The sequence below is a fragment of the Pogoniulus pusillus genome, chromosome 19 (genome assembly GCF_015220805.1).
Source record: "Pogoniulus pusillus isolate bPogPus1 chromosome 19, bPogPus1.pri, whole genome shotgun sequence".
NCBI classification, from domain to species: domain Eukaryota; kingdom Metazoa; phylum Chordata; class Aves; order Piciformes; family Lybiidae; genus Pogoniulus; species Pogoniulus pusillus.
The window spans coordinates 7665783-7685245 of record NC_087282.1 but is presented as its reverse complement, the minus strand read 5'-3'; the positions used below and the strand labels follow the sequence as shown (position 1 = coordinate 7685245).

The 19463-nt window shown below is 51.9% G+C and overlaps 1 long non-coding RNA gene across 2 annotated transcripts; it reads left to right on the top strand.

The window, feature by feature from the left end:
• Nucleotides 1-5415: 5415 nt before the first annotated feature.
• On the top strand, nucleotides 5416-12338 carry LOC135183859 (uncharacterized). Of its 2 annotated transcripts, none has more exons than XR_010305740.1 (4): nucleotides 5416-5492; nucleotides 7272-7464; nucleotides 9773-9845; nucleotides 11075-12338. It is a non-coding gene; the product is annotated as an uncharacterized LOC135183859 (long non-coding RNA). The 2 variants fall into 2 exon arrangements; XR_010305739.1 differs by lacking the exon at nucleotides 11075-12338 and adding an exon at nucleotides 9929-10856.
• Nucleotides 12339-19463: the final 7125 nt, after the last annotated feature.

Genomic DNA, 19463 nt, shown 5'->3' with positions numbered 1-19463 from the left:
TGTGGTAAAGCATCCATCTACAAAACCAGCCCAGCCAACACCATCCCTCCCCCTCCCCGGGGCTGTGCGAGCCACGCTCGCTCCTCGCTGCGGCTGCGGATCCAGCACGCCCAGTCCTTTGCTCCCCAGGAGTATGCTCCCTTTACAAAGCAAGATCATAAAGCAGTGACATAATCCAAGCTTGGCAAACACTCCTGCTGATGTTAAGCCAGTGCTGGTGGTGATTCTCGCTGCAGCATGATATAGATGGTGCAACTGGCTGATTAAATGTGCAGGAGCCTCCCCAGATACCATTTCATTCGAAATGCTGACATTTATATTTGACATTCCAATAAGTCTGGGACTTTTTCCTCTTCTTTTTTTTTTTTTTTTTTCCCTCTCTTTGGGTTTTGTTTTGGTTTTTTTTTTTTGCATCCCCCCCCCTTCCCCCCTTCCTTTTTTTTTAAATTAGTTCCTGCACACAGACACACAATGGATCACAGGATCACAGGATCACAGGATGGCAGAGGCTGGAAGGGACCCAAGGAGATCATCCAGCCCAACTCCCCTGCCAGAGCAGGACAACCCTATCTAACACAGGGCACACAGGAACACATCCAGACAGGCCTGGAAAGGCTCCAGGGAAGGAGACTCCACAGCCTCTCTGGGCAGCCTGTGCCAGTGCTCTGGGACCCTTACAGGAAAGAAGTTCCCCCTTGTGTTGAGCTGGAACCTCCTGTGCTGCAGCTTCCATCCATTGCTCCTTGTCCTATCCCAGGGAGCAGTGAGCAGAGCCTGTCCCCCCCCTCTCCTGGCAGCCCTCAGATACTTAGAAACATTGATCAAATCCCCTCTCAGTCTTCTCTTCTCCAGACTAAGCAGCCCCAGGGCCCTCAGCCTCTCCTCATCAGCCATGCCCTCCAGTCCCCTCATCATCCTCCTAGCCCTCTGCTGGACCCTCCCCAGCAGATCCCTGTCCCTCTTCAACTAAGGAGCCCCAAACTGAAGGCAGCATTCAAGAAGTTCTCCAGTAGATAAATATATATATATGTATATGCATAGGTATGATTCAAACAGACAACTCCTGGCCAGATTTCCCAACCCACCCACCTTAGGGGCAGAAAGCCTCGAAGCCAAATTAATTAGAGGCCACCCACAAGGAAGATGTGAGAGGTGGAGGTGGATCTCTTTGCTCCTCCATTCCCTGCTGAGCTCTCCATGTGCACACCGAGGGGGAGCAAGAGGGCTCTGGTGCTGAATAAATGACTTGAGCCTTTCTCTTTGACACCGAAACACAGCCAGGCAGAGAGGCTGAGGAGGAAACAATAGGAATAATGTGGGAGGGGAAAAAAAACCCAAAACAAAAGCAAAACAAACTCAAAAAAACCCCAAACCAAACCCAAAAAAAGAAGGGAAAAATTAAAATGAAAGCAGCACATAAGATGGCTGAATGAAGAGGTGTGATTGTTGGCAGAGCGTGCCCTGGTTGAGTTTATGGCATGTACAGAGCCTTTTTATTGGGCATGCCTTTTGCTGTTAAGCATGAGATAGATAGATATATAATCATAGAATCAGGCAGGGTTGGAAGGGACCACAAGGAGCAGCCAGTTCCAACCCCTCTGCCATGCCCAGGGACACCCTACCCTAGAGCAGGCTGCACACAGCCTCAGCCAGCCTGGCCTCAAACACCTCCAGCCATGGGGCCTCAAACACCTCCCTGGGCAACCCATTCCAGCCTCTCACCACTCTCCTGCTCAACAACTTCCTCCTCACATCCACTCTGAACCTACCCATCTCCAGATTTGCTCCATTCCCCCCAGTCCTGTCACTCCCTGACAGCCTCAAAAGTCCCTCCCCAGCTTTTTTGGAGCCCCTTTCAGATCCTGGAAGGCCACAAGAAGGTCACCTAGGAGCCTCCTCTGCTCCAGACTGCACAGCCCCAACTCTTTCAATCTGTGCTCACAGCAGAGCTGCTGCAGCCCTCTGAGCATCCTCCTGGCCCTGCTCTGGACACTCTCCAGCATCTCCACAGCCCTCTTGTCCCAGGGGCTCCAGAACTGGATGCAGTACTCCAGGTGGGGTCTCAGCAGAGCACAGCAGAGGAGGAGAATCCCCTCCCTGGCCCTGCTGGCCACACTTCTGCTGCTGCAGCCCAGGCTCTGCTTGGCTTTCTGGGCTGCAAGTGCACACTGCTGGCTCCTGTGGAGCTTCTCCTCCAGCAGCACCCCCAAGTCCCTCTCCTCAGGGCTGCTCTCCAGCCACTCACTGCCCAGCCTGGAGTTGTGCATGGTGTTGCCCCAACCCAGCTGCAGGACCTTGCACTTGGTCTTGTTGAAGCTCCTGAGGTTGGCTTGTGCCCACCTCTGCAGCCTGCCCAGGTCCCTCTGCATGGATCCCTGCCCTCCAGTCTGGCTGCTGCACCACACAGCTTGGTGTGGGCAGCAAACTTGCTGAGGCTGCACTCAGTGCCTCTGTCCATGGCACCCACAAAGATGTTGAACAAGACTGGTCCCAGGACTGATCCCTGAGGGACTCCACTTGTCACTGGCCTGCACTTGGCCATGGAGCCATTGACAGCCACTCTTTGGGCGTGGCCATCAAGCCAGTTCCTTATCCATCAGTGCTCCACCCATCAAACCCATGTGTCACCAGCCTGGAGACCAGGATGTGGTGAGGGACAGTGCCAAAGGCCTTGCTCAGGGCCAGGTCAATGCCATCAGTTCCTCACCCCTCATCTATTCATGCTGTGACCTGTTCATAGAAGGCCACCAGGTTTGTCAGGCAGGATTTGCCCTTGGTGCAGCCATGCTGGTTGTACCCAAATCATATCCATTTAAAAGGTGGGGGGAACCAATTGTTTGTGCCACCTGAGAAAACTCTTGGTGGAACAGGCAGAAATCCAGCATCCATTAAGGAAATAACAGTGCACAGCCAACAAGAGAACACATTTCTATGTTCAAAGATGAAGTCCCTGCAGAAATGCTTGGTAGTGATTGCAGTTCTTTCAAAAAGAGGGAGGTGTAGGGTGGGGGGAAAACCCCTTCTAAATGAAAAGCAGCAGCAGCCACCAGCTCAGCTCTGAGGGCTGGATGGAAAAAGATCAGGGCTGCAATACCCTTTGGTGGTGAGGCTTTTTCCGTTTTCACCACCCTTATCAGCCTCTGCAAGCTGCAAAATGACAGAGTTCTGCCCTTACATGTTTCCACCAGAGGATCAGAAGCCCTTCACAAAGCAGAGTTAATTGAGCTTTGCTGCTCACCTGTGAGAACAGAGCAATTAGTTAGCAGCAGGGCTCAGGGTGAGTTTGGTTTGGGTTTGTTGTTGTTCTTCTTGTTGTTTCGGGTTGGTTTATTTTTCTGTTTCAGGTGGGGGTAGAAGTAAAAACTGAGGGAGCTGGGCTTGTTTAGTCTGGAGAGGAGGAGGCTCAGGGCACAGCTCATTGCTGAAGGGAGGCTGTAGCCAGGTGGGGTTGGGCTCTTCTCCCAGACAACCAGCAACAGAGCAAGGGGACACAGTGTCAAGTTGTGCCAGGGCAGGTCTAGGCTTCATGTTAGGAGGAAGTTGTTGTCAGAGAGAGTGATTGGCATTGGAATGGGCTGCCCAGGGAGGTGGTGGAGGCACCATCCCTGGAGGTCTTCAAGAAAAGCCTGGATCAGGCACTTAGTGCCATGGTCTGGTTGACTGGGTAGGGCTGGGTGCTAGGTTGGACTGGATGAGCTTGGAGGTCTCTTCCAAACTGGTTGATTCTATGATTCTATGATTCTGTGATTCTATGATGATGAACCCACCAAGCCAACAGAAGATTTCAACAGCTTTGCTGGTTCCCAATGATGTTTCTGGCCTCCAGATCCAGGTTATCCCTTCGGAAGGGACCACTTTTCTCCCAGCAGCCCTTTTGTCCAGACACTGGGTTACCAGCTGCTTCACAAGATCACGGGGCCACAGGATGGTAGGGGTTGGAAGGGACCTCTGAGGATCACTCAGTCCAACCCCCCTGCCAGAGCAGGATCGTAGAATCTAGCACAGGGCACACAGGAATGCATCCAGACAGGTCTTGAAAGTCTTCCCATCCTTGCAGGTTTTGTGATTATTACATGGGAGTTTTCTTGTTGTTTTTCTGTTTGTTTAGTTGACTGGTTTGGGTTTTGCCTCATTGAGGGTTTTGGCTGCTGCACAGATGCAGAATTCTTTTTGGTTAAAACCTGGGATGGCTGAGCCCAGAGGGGTGGTGAATGGAATCAAATGCAGTCGGCGGCTGGTCTCTCGTGGTGCTTCCCAAGGCTCAGTGCTGGGGCAAGTTCTTTTTAGTATCTTCATCAGTGATGCAGATGAGGGCACCAAGGCACCCTCAGTAAGTCTGCAGATGACACTAAGCTAGGAGGGAGCATTGGTCTGCTGGAGGGTAGGAGTGCTGTAGAGGGACCTAGACAGGCTGGAACAATGCAGATAGGTCCATTGTAAGAGATTCAGCAAGGCAACTCCACCACCTCCCTGGGCAGCCCATTCCAATGCCAATCACTCTCTCTGACAACAACTTCCTAACAACATCCAGCCTAGACCTTCCCTGGCACAGCTTCAGACTGTGTCCCCTTCTTCTGTTGCTGCTTGCCTGGCAGCAGAGCCCAACCCCACCTGGCTACAGCCTCTCTGCAGGGAGCTGCAGACAGCAATGAGCTCTGCCCTGAGCCTCCTCTGCTGCAGGCTGCACACCCCCAGCTCCCTCAGCCTCTCCTCACAAGGCTGTGCTCCAGGCCCCTCCCCAGCCTTCATGCCCTTCTCTGGACACCTTCCAGCACCTCAACAGCTCTCTGCAATGGAGGAGCCCAGAACTGGACACAGCACTCCAGGGGTGGCCTGAGCAGTGCTGAGCACAGGGTCAGAAGAACCTCCCTTGTCCTGCTGCCCACACTGCTCCTGAGCCAGAGGTGTGCTGCTAGTGGAATGGGCTGCCCAGGGAGGTGGTGGAGTGGCTGTGCCTGGAGGTGTTGAAGCCAAGCCTGGCTGGGGCACTTAGTGCCATGGTCTGGTTGGTTGGGCAGGGCTGGGTGCTAGGTTGGGCTGGCTGAGCTTGGAGGTCTCTTCCAACCTGCGTGATTCTATGATTCCGTGACTCCATGATACGCGTTAGCACCCGACCGGGCTGAGTTCGCGGAGGTTGGACTCGATGATCTTAAAGGTCCTGTCCGATCTACACCATCCTACGATTGGATGATCATCGCAGGCTCCCAGCTCCCCGCAGCGCCACGGCAGCAGCGCCGGGGGCAGGCGACTGCACCTCTCCGCCTCGCCTCGACGCCCTGCCCGGAGGACGCTCACCTCCCGCCCCGAGCCGGCAGCGGCGGCAGCCCGAGCGCAGCGCGTCCCCGCCCGGGCGCGTCCCCGGCGCGGCGGCCATGCGGTCCCGCCCCGGCGGGCGGCGCTCCCGCCCCCGCTCCCAGCAGCCCTTGCCGCCGCCTACAATGAAATTGGCGAAGTTTTTTCGGTTTCGGCGCCATTTTCGAGTGGACTCGGAGGTGAGCAGGGAGGGCGGGCAGGGCGCCGGGCACGCCGCGCCGCGGCGGGGGCGGCCGCCAGCCCCTCTGCCCTCGCCCCGCTGCGGGCGGGACGGTTCGGCCCGGCCTGGCCCAGCTTGGCCTTGGCGGGGGGGAGGGGAGGGGAGCAGCGGGACGGGGAAGGGGGCGGCTGCGGGACGGGACGGGACACGGACACAGAGCGGCCGCCCGGGGCGGGGTCGCGCCGCTGGCTGTATTGCGAGGGGGGGAACGCGGCATGGAGACGCGGGCCCGGGAGAAACTTTGGAGCGGGGCTGGGAGGGGAGGAAGGAAGGAAGGAAAAGAAGGAAGGAATAAAAAAAAAGCCAAAGGCAACACTAAGAAAAACTTCTGGGGGGGTGGGGGGGAAGAGCCGGCGGCAGCGGCGGCGCCGCCCAGCGCCGCACAAAGGCGGCCCCGGGGCGGGAGTGGAAGGGGGTGGGGGGGGGGGGGTGGCGGTCGGTGGCCTCGGGGGGGGGGGTGGCGGCGGCGGCAGCGGCCCGTGACGCAGCGGGCAGTGACAGCGGGAGCGGCTGGGCCCGGGGCGGTGCCCCCCCCCCCTCTTCCTTCGGTCCGCCCCCCACTCCCTCCCACCGGGCCGTTAAGGCGGGAGCGGGACGGTTCCCACGTGGGTGCGGGGCGACACCCTCCCACCCCACTCCCCCTCCCCCCCCCCGGGGACGCCTTTTCCTCGCGGATTTTTTTACGGTTAATAGGTTTTTATGTCTCTTATTTTACGTGACACCCCCTTCCCCCCCCCCTCCCCGGGGCGGCTGCTTTTGTTGCGGGGTTGGCTTTGTGTTTCCCCCCACCCCCCCCACCCCCATTTCCTTCTTGTTTTGAAGCAAACCCAGAGCTGGCAATAGTTCTATGCCCCCTTCCCCCCGGTCCCCCTGGCACACGCACATAAAATCGTTCTGTACATGAAAAGCTAATAAAACTCCGAATAAAACTCGGTGAAATCATCGAAAAGTATTAAAACAACTCCTCCCTCCCCCCCCCCCCCAAAAAAAATTGCACTCAGCTTTTGCTATTTTGTACGGTTTCCCCCACCCCCCCCCCCCCCCCCTTGCTTATTTGCCTTGTACAGGAAATTTGCATGTCCTGGCATGGACGAGGAGCTGTGAGGATGGAGCAAAGCAGCCCACACTCTGCATTTCTCCCCTTTTTATCCTCCCCGCTAGACAATATTTTCCCTACATATCCATTAGGTCCCTAAAACCATATTTTATTGGATCTCTGGGTTGCTTTTTTCTTGGATTTGATTTTTGGGGTTGGTTTTTTTTTTGGGGGGGGGGGGGGGAAGGGAGGAGAGAGTGAGACTTTTGCCAGGTTAAACCACGCATCTCTCCCTCCCCAAGGGAAAAAGGAGTTGTGAATTGTGTCTTGTTTGTCGTGTAGGTGAGGGGACCCTCTGCCGAGTTTCATCATCTTCTTCTGCTCTGAAGGAAGCTTCAGAACGAAGAAAGCTTCAGAACTGCGGGCTGCAAAAGCCTGTCTTGAGTTAAACCACTTCGGTGGGAAATAACAGTAAAATTCAGCTGCTAATATAATAAAACATTGATGAAATAGAAGAGGGAGCTTAGAAGTAATGCTTCAGGCAAACTGACCCATATATATATATATAAAAAACCCCAACCTTTGTGCTTATGTTTTGAATTATTGCTCATCTAACCTCAAATTTTGTTTTGTCTGTTCGTTTTTTTTTTCCCCCCGTTCTTAACAACAACTCCAACAAAAAAAAAATATAACTCTTTATAGGAATTGAGCTTCCAAATCTTGTTTAAAACTGGATGAGATTACCAAAAACAAACCCGGATAAATATATGGCTATGACAAGAAGCATCCAAGCTCTTCTCCTCGGGAGTGTGGAGGAAATAGAACCAAAAAATACCCTGTGGACCCTGGAGTTTTGCTGTGGTTTTGACTGGGTTGGTTTTTATTCTGGAGTGCTGTAAGTTGAATTCTCACCCCCTCCAGACCTTTGCGAGCACCGGTAGCTCTTGGCTGCGGTCACAACTCTCCTCTTGCTCCATCCACCCAGCTGATCCGTAAGGCGCAGCATCTTGGGGTCGGGTTTCTAAGGGAGGGAAGTTAACGAATTCATTGTTTGCCTTCTTTCAGTCGGCCCCGGGTGGCTGCGGTTTGGTTGGGGGTGATGTAGCCCACCTCGGAGCACTCTCAGGTCGCGGGGTTCAGAGGTGCTTGGTGCTGGGATTAGTACTCAGCCCCAGCACGTCAAATACTGCTGCCGATGCTGCCTTTTTTTTTTCCTGGGTACTTCGGTGAGAGGAGGGTGGGGGAAATAATTATTTCTAGTAAGTGCGTGAGGGTTTGTCTGCTCTTGTCAAGTCCGAGTTGCAAACAGGGAGGAAAATGTTATTTTGGGTGTCTTTATGCCACCCAGGAGGAAGTCTTGGCTGGCTAACCCAGCGAGTGACTGCGCACGCCGTGGGTGCCGTACAACTGAAAGTAACTCTGCTGGCAAGCAGTGTCCCACCTCTGGCTGCTCCTGCTCCGGGGGTATTTCCCTTTCCTCCTGAGGATATTTCTCTCCTCGGTCGATTTGAGGCAAATCCTATCGGGAATGTACTGGCTGGAACCATTTGGTGGCTGTCGATCAAGCATCGGGTCTGATCCCAGCTATTAGCCACACCTGTAAATATTAACACAGGACTTCGGTTTAGATTTCATCGTTCAGAGGGAGGCAGGGGTAGAACCAGAGTGATTTTTTTTAATGCAGATACAAAGTGTTTCGGTGCTGCTCTCACCTCTTTTATTTTCACTTTTGCTGCTAGAGTTGTGAATTGCTTCGTGAAATGCTTGGGACTTCTGCTCAGAACGAGATTTAGTCTGTAAAACAATACATTTTGGGGGGGGTAAGGGGGTGTTAATCTTTCAAACGAGAACAATGACTTCAGGATTTGTTTGTACATGTCTCCTGCAGAACTGGTAGCAGGCTCGGTTGTTGTGTTTTTGGTTTTGTTTGGGTGTTGTTGGGTTTGTTTTTTTTTTCCTTTCCCCTCGGGCTTTTAAAATATCTTTTCGAAATGCTTAATAGTTTCTTATCTTTGAGTTTACCCAGCCCCAAAATGTGCCAGGCAGTGAAGGCTCTGGACACAAATCTGCCCTGTCAGGGGCTCCTGTATTTATTTCCTTTCCAATGGCATTCTTTCTCACTTGTTTTTCACCCTGATTTTCATTTGTTAATCCTGGTTGCAGTGTCAGTGAGGAAGGAGTGAATTTTTTTTTAAGGGAACCCTGTATTCCCCGGGTGAATTTGTTTTGCTTTTGTGCCTGTCTTTTGGCCTGGGGGGAGGGGGTTGTTCTGTTTAATTGCCCAATATACTTTGGCAAGCAGAAGTTGCATTGTTTCGGGAGCTGCGTTAATGGATTTCTGCCCGCTCAAATCCCCCGGTTATTTGGGGGATTTAATTAAACCTCTGTAGGTGGCTGGCTCACGGAGATGACAGATAAGAGCCTGCATTGCTAGAAGTAGCTGGCGTGCAGGCTGCAGGCGTGGAGCTTGTGGCAGCAGAAAGAGCTGGTGCGATACTTTTGTGGTGAAGTGGAGCTTTTGGGGCAGTTCTCTTGGTGTTTGGAGCTACCAGTGCAGCAGGACCACCTCTCCTTCTGGCCCCGGTGGGGAGCTGCTTTAAGGCTGGGGGTGCTCCTGGGCTGCTGCCTCCCCTGGCAGCAAGGGGCTGAGTGCCCAGCAGTGCCACTACAAAAACTCTAACCCCTAGCTGCATCTTACCTTCTTGTCCCGAGGGATCAGCTGCTGCTCTGCCAAAGCCAGTAGGATGTCCCTGCCTCCGCTGTTTTAACCCCTCCAGGGAAGTGGACTTGCTGCCAGCTGCAGTGGTGTCCTTGGCTTTCCCACTCATCCCCAGAGCTGCCACTGGTTTTGACTGGCAGGAGCTGTGTCATCCCTCCTTGCTGCACAGCTCCTAGATTGTAGCTGGAGGTTAGCAGTGTCATGCCATGGCAGCAGTGGTGCTGGTAGCCCAGGCTGTGGGAATGGGGAGGATGGGGCAAGGAGGCAGGTGGCTGTTCTTTAAGTGCTGCTTTGTAGTCTGCCTTGTCTGGACTTGAAAGCTTGATTGATTCCTTCTTTATTTCCCTAATTTTTAAAATGCCTGTGATCTATGCATGCCAGGAGAGGTGACAGCTCCAAGCTGCCCAGCAGCCCCTGTCCCCACTCCCAAGGCATGGTGGTGCCTCTGTGAGAGCCTCTTAAACCTTTCCATGTTGCTTTCTAGTTGCCGTTGGAACTGCAATTGCCCGGTGGCCAGGGAGAGGCAAGGCAGAAGGAGCCAAGACACCTGTGTCCAGGTGAGTTGGGAAGGTAAGCTGCAGCATCCCTCTGGGTAAATCCAGGTTCCTTAAAACGGCCCCTCCCTCCTTGGGTGCTGCAGGTGACACTTGGAGAGGTCAGGATAAACATGAATCATCCTCTTCAGCTGCTGCCTTTCTGATTTAATATGCCAAGCACGAGCTAGGTTTGAAAGAAGCTGAAGTGTGAGATGTCATGATTCAAACACAGAGCTTTATTGCTTAAAATGATGCTGCTGTCCTGTCACAATCAGAGTTTCTCAGGTATGTATTTCACTGCCTATTCCAGATACACACCTTGTGAGTGCTGATTCTTCTCTCTGCTAGAGGAGAGGTTGGTGATAGTGTGTTGAGCCCTCACTTGAGTCATCCTTTCTGGAGAGAGCTCTTGTCCCCCATGTCAAACTAGGCTAAAGACTGAAGTTTTGGGGTGTTTTTTAATGTCTAAAACCACCGATTAGTACCTGAACCTCAAACACAATCAAAACGGATTCTAGAGCTGAGCCTGTTTGCTGTTGCTTTTTTTTCTTGAGCCACTTGAAGAAATAACTAAGACTACACAGGTGCAGTCAAGTAAAACACAACTTATGGTCAAATCAATGTGGGGAGGGTGGTGGTGGGGTTGTTTCAGCTTGTCCAGGTTAAACTGGGTACTTGCTGGCTTTGCAATAAGCAGTCTCTGGCTGGGGAGTTGTACCAGCTGTTATCGGTCCTGAGGACACTGAAGTGGTGACAAAACTGCCTTATTTTTTTTTCCCCCCCTCTTGTGGCTGGCAAATATTTGATTTAAAAATCTGCAATGATTTGGCACGGGTCATGAGAGCTTTTTGAAATTCCTATTTTTAAGTTTGCTTAGGATAGAGGTCAGCAAAAGTGGAGCTCAGCTCCTGCGTTGAGCGCCGGCGGGGGCTGCGTGAGCGTTTGAACTAACAGCCTCCCTTCTGACTTCGTTCAGGGGGTGCTGTGATGCTGCTGTCACAGAAGGTGAATTGAAGGAAGTTGTCATAGAACTGGGGAGAAGGGGGGGAGGGAAAACAAGCTGGATTTCTTTTTGTTTCATTCCCACTATTTGCATAGCTCCTGGGCAGCTCTTGCAAGCTGGCATGGAAGTGCTGCTAAGCCTCCTTGCTCTGCCCTGCGCTGGTGTGGGGGAGGTGGTAAAGTTTCAGGGTAGCTTTCATTTATTTTGGTTGCATAAAGTGGTTTGTTTTTTTCCTCTGTTGAAACAGAAAATAATTGTGGAGTCTTGAAAAAAAGAATAATTAAATGAAAAAGTTGATGGTTTAGATTTCTCCAGAAGCAAACCAAGCCAAATAAAAATCTGTGGATGAAAACTTGTAACAGGTTTGGACTGTTTGGGGGCTGAATCCAGCTGTTAATTTTGCAACTCCCGCAAAGTCCTTGATGCTCAGCAGCCCCTAAGAGGGAAGTACAAAGTAGCATTTCCCCGGAGCCTGTTGGGAAGGGCCAGGAAAGGGTTGCAGGACCTGCTGCAAGAGCCAGCAGGGTTGCTAGATCTGAAAGTGAAGATTTGCCGAGGTGGGTGGGGGGCACGCAGTTGATTTCCGATTCTTGTTTCTGAAACTGCTTTGTTTGCAATGTGTAACTGCTTCTTCTCTTATAGTTACAGACTTTCTGATAGCACCCAGGAAGAAAAATTCTGCCCTGTGCTGTTCATGCATGTTTAAATATCTTCATTGTTGAGTGTTCTTCAGTACCTTTATATCATGTTTTCTTAAATACATATATATATACATAGTACCATTTGGAATGCCAACATTCAGTGGGCTTTGAGGAGATGTAGCAGCACATCATGGTTTGTAGGGACAAGGAGATACAGACCATTCTGGGCTGCCTCATTACCTCAAGGATAAGACAAGAAAGTGAGCTTCTGGTTATCATAGATGTGGAAGCTAACACATTCCCATGTATCTCTGTAGTTCAGTTGAACACCAGGTATGTGTAGAGACAGTCTCTTGGTGCTTGTATCTGTGCACAGCCTTTGCAGCTAACAAATAAAATCCCTCTGAGTGTGTGTGTGTGTATCTCAGCGGGGCTGGCCCTGCAGGCAGGAAGGACTTGCAGTTCCTTTTTGTTCTCCATCATGGGCATGGCCCATGGTGGCTTTTTCAGCACCCTGCCTTCAGCTGGCACCTTACCCTTCACCTGCTGCCCATTGCTCCTTTCCCTGGGAAAGAACCAGCCACACCTCCCCTGGTGCCCTGTGTCTGGGAGGGGAAAGGGGTGTCTGGCGGCGATGGAGAGCTGTCAGCAGTGCTCTAGCAGCACGTAAATACTGGAGTTTGGGATTGCCTGTTGCTCTCCAGTATTGCATTGCTGCTTTAGTGAGGCTGGAAACTGGTCCCTGCTGCAGGAGCTGGTGCTCTGGCTCTTGGGGTGCTTCCTGAGCACCCCCATGGCACCTTCCACGCTGCTGCTCCTCGGGGGCTCTGGGCTCCCGCACCAATAAACCACTGCGGAGGCAGCAACCAACGAGGGCTTGGTGTCGTTACTGGAGCGGGGCTGGGGGGAGCTGAAGGGGAGGGAGCTGCAGGTTGTTAAAGGTGCTGGGCGGTGCCCCAGGCCCTGCCCCAAGGATGGACATGAGAGCCTCGGCTGGGTGATGGTGCCAAGCTGTTCCCCAACCTCTGTGGGGAGGGAGGGCCTGGGGTTGGACGGCGGCAGTGGGGGACAAGGGCTGGTGTTGACCTCTGGATGCTTTCCCCTAGTTGCAGTCTGCCTCCAGCGGCTGAGTTGGGGCTGTTGAGGGCATTCCGAAGGCTCGTAGGACCGGGAACTTAAACGGGGTGGAAAGAAGGTGGAGGGGGCCCGCAGTTGTGCTTTAGGGAGGAGATCATTCCTCGGACACATGCAGCACATCTCAGCCACCCTCGGGGTACCCAGACCACGCACAGCCTGAGTCGGTGGTGCCGCCAGCCTGAAGCGTTCGGGTGATGGTGGGAAGAGTTTGGTGGGTCCGGAGCTGAGGGTCTGTGCACAGATCCGTCCCCGCAGCAGTGAGTGCCTCCAGAGCAAGCCCAGCTCCGGAGGTGTTTCCAGCCCAGGTGTTTTCCTTCCTCTGCCCTTAGCATTGCGCCACTTGCACCTCGCCAACCCTGTCAGGAGCGAGCGTTAAATACAGGGACCCCCGGGGGGTCGGGGATGGTTCCTTTATGGCTGAGCATCCGTCTTTAAGGGTGGGAGTGAGGTCAGCGATCCTGTGGGTGATGGTGCAGCATCACTAACCCTGCTCACAGGGGCCAATGTTGAGTGCTGATGATTCAGAGTCCCCCAAGATTGGATTTTATCATCTGTTTTTAAGGAATAAATGGTCAATGGTGGCAGGGTGTGGCGAGGGATGGTCTTGATGAATCTGTGGGGTGGCTGCTGGTACAACCAGGAGTCTGACACAAAGGACCTTGCCCTCAGCACACAAACATCGTTTGTAGCACAGAGAGGGTACAAAAGTTGTGTGCATGGGTGAGAGCAGCTTCTCAAAGCCTCCTGCACAGAACCAGGTTGAAGCCACACTGAGCACAAAACAGTCCATTTCAGGACAGATACTGCTGTTTGGCACCTGCAGAACAGTTTCTACAAGTCAATGCCATACCAACCACATCTTTTCCTCAGGAAAACAATAACTTGGATTTTGGACAGGATGATCCTGGTGGTCCTTTTCAACTGTAGTGATTCATAGTGCTGAATGAATGGACTCGAGGAGCTTGAAGGTCTTTTCCAATCTAAGCAATTCTGTGACTCTGCAGGAAAAAATGGTCTGTGAAGTGGTTACTTGGGCACTTGTGTTAATTTTATGCCAGATTTGTTTAAAGGGAAGTTTTCTGTTAGCATTTAGAGGTGTAGTTTAAAAAATAATCAAGTTGTTTTCCCCTTCTTTTAGACTTTTGTGTTGTGATCAATTTGCTCTTACTTGGCTGGGAGGGAATCTTTGCAGTGATCAGTTCCATTTTACTCTAGGAAAGAAAGAGAATGCCAGTGATCAGTTTGGGTTTACTTGGCTAGAAAGAGAGATTTCCAGTGAGCAGTTTGGTTTACTTGGCTAGAAAAAGAGATTTCCAGTGATCAGTTTGGGTTTACTTGGCTAGAAAAAGATTTCCAGTGAGCAGTTTGCTTTTGCTCAGCTAGAAAGAGAGATTTCCAGTGAGCAGTTTGGTTATACTTGGCTAGAAAGAGATTTCCAGTGAGCAGTTTGGTTTTACTCAGCTAGAAAGAGAGATTTCCAGTGAGCAGTTTGGTTATACTTGGCTAGAAAGAGATTTCCAGTGAGCAGTTTGGTTTTACTCAGCTAGGAATAGAGATTTCCAGTGAGCAGTTTGGGTTTACTTGGCTAGAAAGAGATTTCCAGTGAGCAGTTTGGGTTTACTCAGCTAGGAAGAGAGATTTCCAGTGAGCAGTTTGGTTATACTTGGCTAGAAAGAGATTTCCAGTGAGCAGTTTGGGTTTACTCAGCCAGAAAAGGAGAGTTCCACCTCGCTCGTCAACAGATGACTCTTGCTAGAACTGCTTTCGGGCTGCTGTCTCCTGCCAGGATCCAGCCAGCCACAGCGACAGCAGCAGGACAGTAAAAGCACCTTGGAGCGGTGGGCAAGAATAACCCGCAGAGGTTAAATCAAGCCAGCAGGAAGCCCAATCCCAGGGTGGGTCGAAATGACGCCCGTGAAGGTGGCTGAGCTGTGAGCAAGCAGCACCAAGCCGAAGGTGTCCCTGCCTGGGGGCGATGGCTGCGGCGGCATCCCGGCTGGGTCAGCAGGCAGGGATGTGGGGAGCAGGCAGAGCAGAGCGCCGCGGTGCTGGGCAGGCAGCGTCAGCTCCCCTCTGCTGCTCGGAGCTTGTCTCTGCTCCAAACAGCTCAGCATCCTGCCCGGTACGAGTGGAGAAAGCCCGGGGCGGGCAGGGGCACCCAGCTGTGCGCTGCTGTTGAAGAAGCTGGGGACGCGCCTATATATTTTTTTCCCTTAAATCTAAAAGTTTGCCTTCAGCATCGTTGCAGGGAGACTTTGCTGCTGTCCTGAACACTTGGGGGGAAACAAAGAGAAGAGAAAGAAAAGAGAAGAAAAGAACAGAAAACAGAAGAAACTAGAAGAAAAAAAGAGAAGGGAAGGGAAGGGAAGGGAAGGGAAGGGAAGGGAAGGGAAGGGAAGGGAAGGGAAGGGAAGGGAAGGGAAGGGAAGGGAAGGGAAGGGAAGGGAAGGGAAGGGAAGGGAAGGGAAGGGAAGGGAAGGGAAGGGAAGGGAAGGGAAGGGAAGGGAAGGGAAGGGAAGGGAAGGGAAGGGAAGGGAAGGGAAGGGGAAAGGAAAAGGGAAGAGAAGGAGAAAGGAAAAGGAAAGAAAAGGAATGGAAAGGAAGGAGACGAAAAGGAATAGGAAAAGAAGAAGAAGAAGCAAGGCCGGCACTTGCACAGCACCCCTGGTCTGACTTCATCACCCAGAGCCCCCTTGCGCCCCGCTGCATTGCTGGGACAGCCGCGGGCAGCAGCAGGCAGCTGTTCCGAGGAGCTCTGCACAGGCACGGCAGCTTGGGCATGCTGCTCTGGCTGCACAGGATAAATCGAGACGGAGTTATTGTTTGTTTAAACGAGAAGTTTGCTACAGCAAGAACAGATGAGGAACAGGAGGGGGTGGGGGAATCTTTGAGCTTGCTCAGCAACTTTGCGTGCGAGATTGTACAGCAGCTGGAAGGTGGCAGCTCCCTTGTGGTGGGTAAAGAGATGCAGCGCAGGGTTACAGCACTGCCTGGCTGCCGGCACTGGGACACAGACACAGAATCACTGAATTATTGAGGCTGGAACGGACCTTTGAGAGCTTCAAGTCCAGCCTATGACATAACCACCACATGGACCAGACCATGGCACCGAGTGCCACATGCAAGCTTTCCTTAAACATCTCCAGGGACAGTGAGTCCAACACCTCCCTGGGCAGTCCATTCCAGTGTTTCTGTCAGGAAGTGCTTCCTAACATCCAACCTAACCCTCCCCTGGAGCAGCTTCAGATGGTGCCCTCAAATCTTGTCACAAGCTGTCTGGGAGCAGAGCCTGACCCCCCACTTTACTACTGCTTCCTTTCAAGCAGTTATAGAGCACGATAAGGTTCCCTATGAATCTCTCCCAGGCTCTTTAGCTGAACATTTCTACACCAATCCTTCGAAAAGAAAAGAAAAGAAAAGAAGAAAAGAAAAGAAAAGAAAAGAAAAGAAAAGAAAAGAAAAGAAAAGAAAAGAAAAGAAAAGAAAAGAAAAGAAAAGAAAAGAAAAGAAAAGAAAAGAAAAGAAAAGAAAAGAAAAGAAAAGAAAAGAAAAGAAAAGAAGAGAAAAGAAAAGAAGAAAAGAAAAGAAAAAGAAAAGAAAAGGAGAGGAAAGAAAAGAAAAGGAGAGGAAAGAAAAGAAAAGGAGAGGAAAGGAGAGGAAAGGAGAGGAAAGGAGAGGAAAGGAGAGGAAAGGAGAGGAAAGGAGAGGAAAGGAGAGGAAAGGAGAGGAAAGGAAAGGAAAGGAAAGGAAAGGAAAGGAAAGGAAAGGAAAGGAAAGGAAAGGAAAGGAAAGGAAAGGAAAGGAAAGGAAAGGAAAGGAAAGGAAAGGAAAGGAAAGGAAAGGAAAGGAAATAAGAAAAGGAAAGAAAAAAGAGAAGAAAAGGAAAGAGAACTCAGACCAAAGCCCTTAAGACCCTGTTTTGTGCCCCTGCTCACAGTACCAGGTAGCTCTGCCAGAGAGCAGTGGTGTGGGAGGCAGAGGAGGTGCAGCAGATTAAGCACTTAGTAGAAAGAAGAAAAAACAACCAAACAAACACCCAAAAAGCAATCCCCAGAGCGACCTTATCTACCTTCAACCTCCTCCTGCTCACCTCCTTTGATGCAGCAGGAATTTTTGGCACAGGCTAGGGGCTCTGTACGGTATCCAGCGTTATCTTGCTTTGCTTGCACTTCTTGCTCACCCACCTCACCTGCTTCCCCTCCGCTCCCATCCAGCGTGCTGCCAGCCAGGGCTGGCTTCTGGAGGCGTTGGTGCAGTGCTTGCACAAGGGCAGCTCCCAGCGTTCAGGTGTAGTTTAAAGGGGAAAAAAAAATAAATCAGATTGCTTCCCCCTTTTCTTTTAGACCTTTTTGTTGTGATCAATTTGGTCTTAATTGGCTGGAAGGGAGGGAATATTTGCAATGATCAGTGCGATTTTACTCCAGGAAGAAAAGAGATTTCCAGTGAGCAGTTTGGGTTTACTCAGCTAGAAAGAGAGATTTCCAGTGATCAGTTTGGGTTTACTTGGCTAGAAAGAGATTTCCAGTGAGCAGTTTGGGTTTACTCAGCTAGAAAGAGATTTCCAGTGATCAGTTTGGGTTTACTCAGCTAGAAAGAGAGATTTCCAGTGAGCAGTTTGGGTTTACTTGGCTAGAAAGAGATTTCCAGTGAGCAGTTTGGGTTTACTCAGCTAGAAAGAGAGATTTCCAGTGAGCAGTTTGGGTTTACTTGGCTAGAAAGAGATTTCCAGTGAGCAGTTTGGGTTTACTTGGCTAGAAAGAGATTTCCAGTGAGCAGTTTGGGTTTACTCAGCTAGAAAGAGATTTCCAGTGAGCAGTTTGGGTTTACTCAGCTAGAAAGAGAGATTTCCAGTGAGCAGTTTGGGTTTACTCAGCTAGAAAGAGATTTCCAGTGAGCAGTTTGGGTTTACTCAGCTAGAAAGAGAGATTTCCAGTGAGCAGTTTGGGTTTACTCAGCTAGAAAGAGAGATTTCCAGTGAGCAGTTTGGGTTTACTTGGCTAGAAAGAGATTTCCAGTGAGCAGTTTGGTTATACTTGGCTAGAAAGAGATTTCCAGTGAGCAGTTTGGGTTTACTCAGCTAGAAAGAGAGATTTCCAGTGAGCAGTTTGGTTATACTTGGCTAGAAAGAGAGATTTCCAGTGAGCAGTTTGGGTTTACTCAGCTAGAAAGAGAGATTTCCAGTGAGCAGTTTGGTTATACTTGGGTAGAAAGAGATTTCCAGTGAGCAGTTTGGTTATACTTGGCTAGAAAGAGATTTCCAGTGAGCAGTTTGGGTTTACTCAGCCAGAAAAGGAGAGTTCCACCTCGCTCGTCAACAGAAGACTCTTGCTAGAACTGCTTTCGGGCTGCTGTCTCCTGCCAGGATCCAGCCAGCCACAGTGACAGCAGCAGGACAGCAAAAGCACCTTGGAGCGGTGGGCAAGAATAACCCGCAGAGGTTAAGTCAAGCCAGCAGGAAGCCCAATCCCAGGGTGGGTCGAAATGACGCCCGTGAAGGTGGCTGAGCTGTGAGCAAGCAGCACCAAGCCGAAGGTGTCCCTGCCTGGGGGCGATGGCTGCGGCGGCATCCCGGCTGGGTCAGCAGGCAGGGATGTGGGGAGCAGGCAGAGCAGAGCGCCGCGGTGCTGGGCAGGCAGCGTCAGCTCCCCTCTGCTGCTCGGAGCTTGTCTCTGCTCCAAACAGCTCAGCATCCTGCCCGGTACGAGTGGAGAAAGCCCGGGGCGGGCAGGGGCACCCAGCTGTGCGCTGCTGTTGAAGAAGCTGGGGATGCTCTCTGCACCAAGGCTGAGGAGAGGCCCTGTCAGTGTGCCACCCTTAGCGAGGGGGACTCTGTCCGTGGCACAGCTGTGTGCCCAGGCGTGCCCCTGCTGCAAAGCAGTGTGCACAAACAGCTCCTTGGGTGAAATGAACGGCGGAGGGTAGGAGCCGCTCAGCAGAGCAGAAGCCAGCTCCACCTACACCCCCCAGGGAAGGTTTGCTCAAGCGGGAGTGCGACGGCCAAAGGATGGTGCTGGTGCCATGCTTCTTCACAACAGACTCAGCACATGCAAGGAGTTACAAGTTCAACCTTTTCATTTCGGACACAAAGGGCAGTTCCTCACATGAACCCACTCGTAACGTGCTGGTTAAGTGGCAGGATAGTACCACTTAAGTAGAGCACAGACTCATTTCTGAACTCCTCAGAGTTCTCCTGCTTCATGCTCTGGGAGAGAAAATAGCTTCCCCCTCATACTGACACGATCTGAGCCTGCATGGCTGCTGGCCAAGGTGTGATGGGAAGGAGGGGAGCAGACGAGGTGGGAGCTGGAGAAGAGCAGGGCTTGTGATTATTCACCCCATCAGGATGGGTTTCTCAGTGCAAGGCTCAGGGGTTTGCACTGCAAAGGACATTTCTTCCTCCTCTGCTGTGTTCTCTGATGTTGGCTACTTTGCATTTTGTGAATGAAAGAGGAGGAAAACAGCCAAGAAAAGGAAACTGAAGAGGAAAGATCTGATAAAGGCACTGCAATGCACATGTAGAAGCACTCCCACCTCCATAACCTCTTGCCCCCTGCCCTAGGGCTGGCTTTAGCACAGCCCAGCTCCTCAGATGGGAGACAGGCATCAGCACTAGCACCAGCATCGGCAGCGCTGCCCTGGCACCTTCCGGCCCCACACATTGCCCAGAAGATAGTGCAGGAAAGGCAGCACCTGCCAGCAGTGCCAGGGAAGCCTCTTCCCAGGGAAAAGGATGTTCTCCCTCTCATGCCAAACCCTGCCTGACTGCTCCACAGGCTGCATGCCAGCCACACTGAGGACAACCTGCCTGATGGACACAGGGGCTCAAGCAGCAAAGCAGCCCCATGCCGGCATCCATGG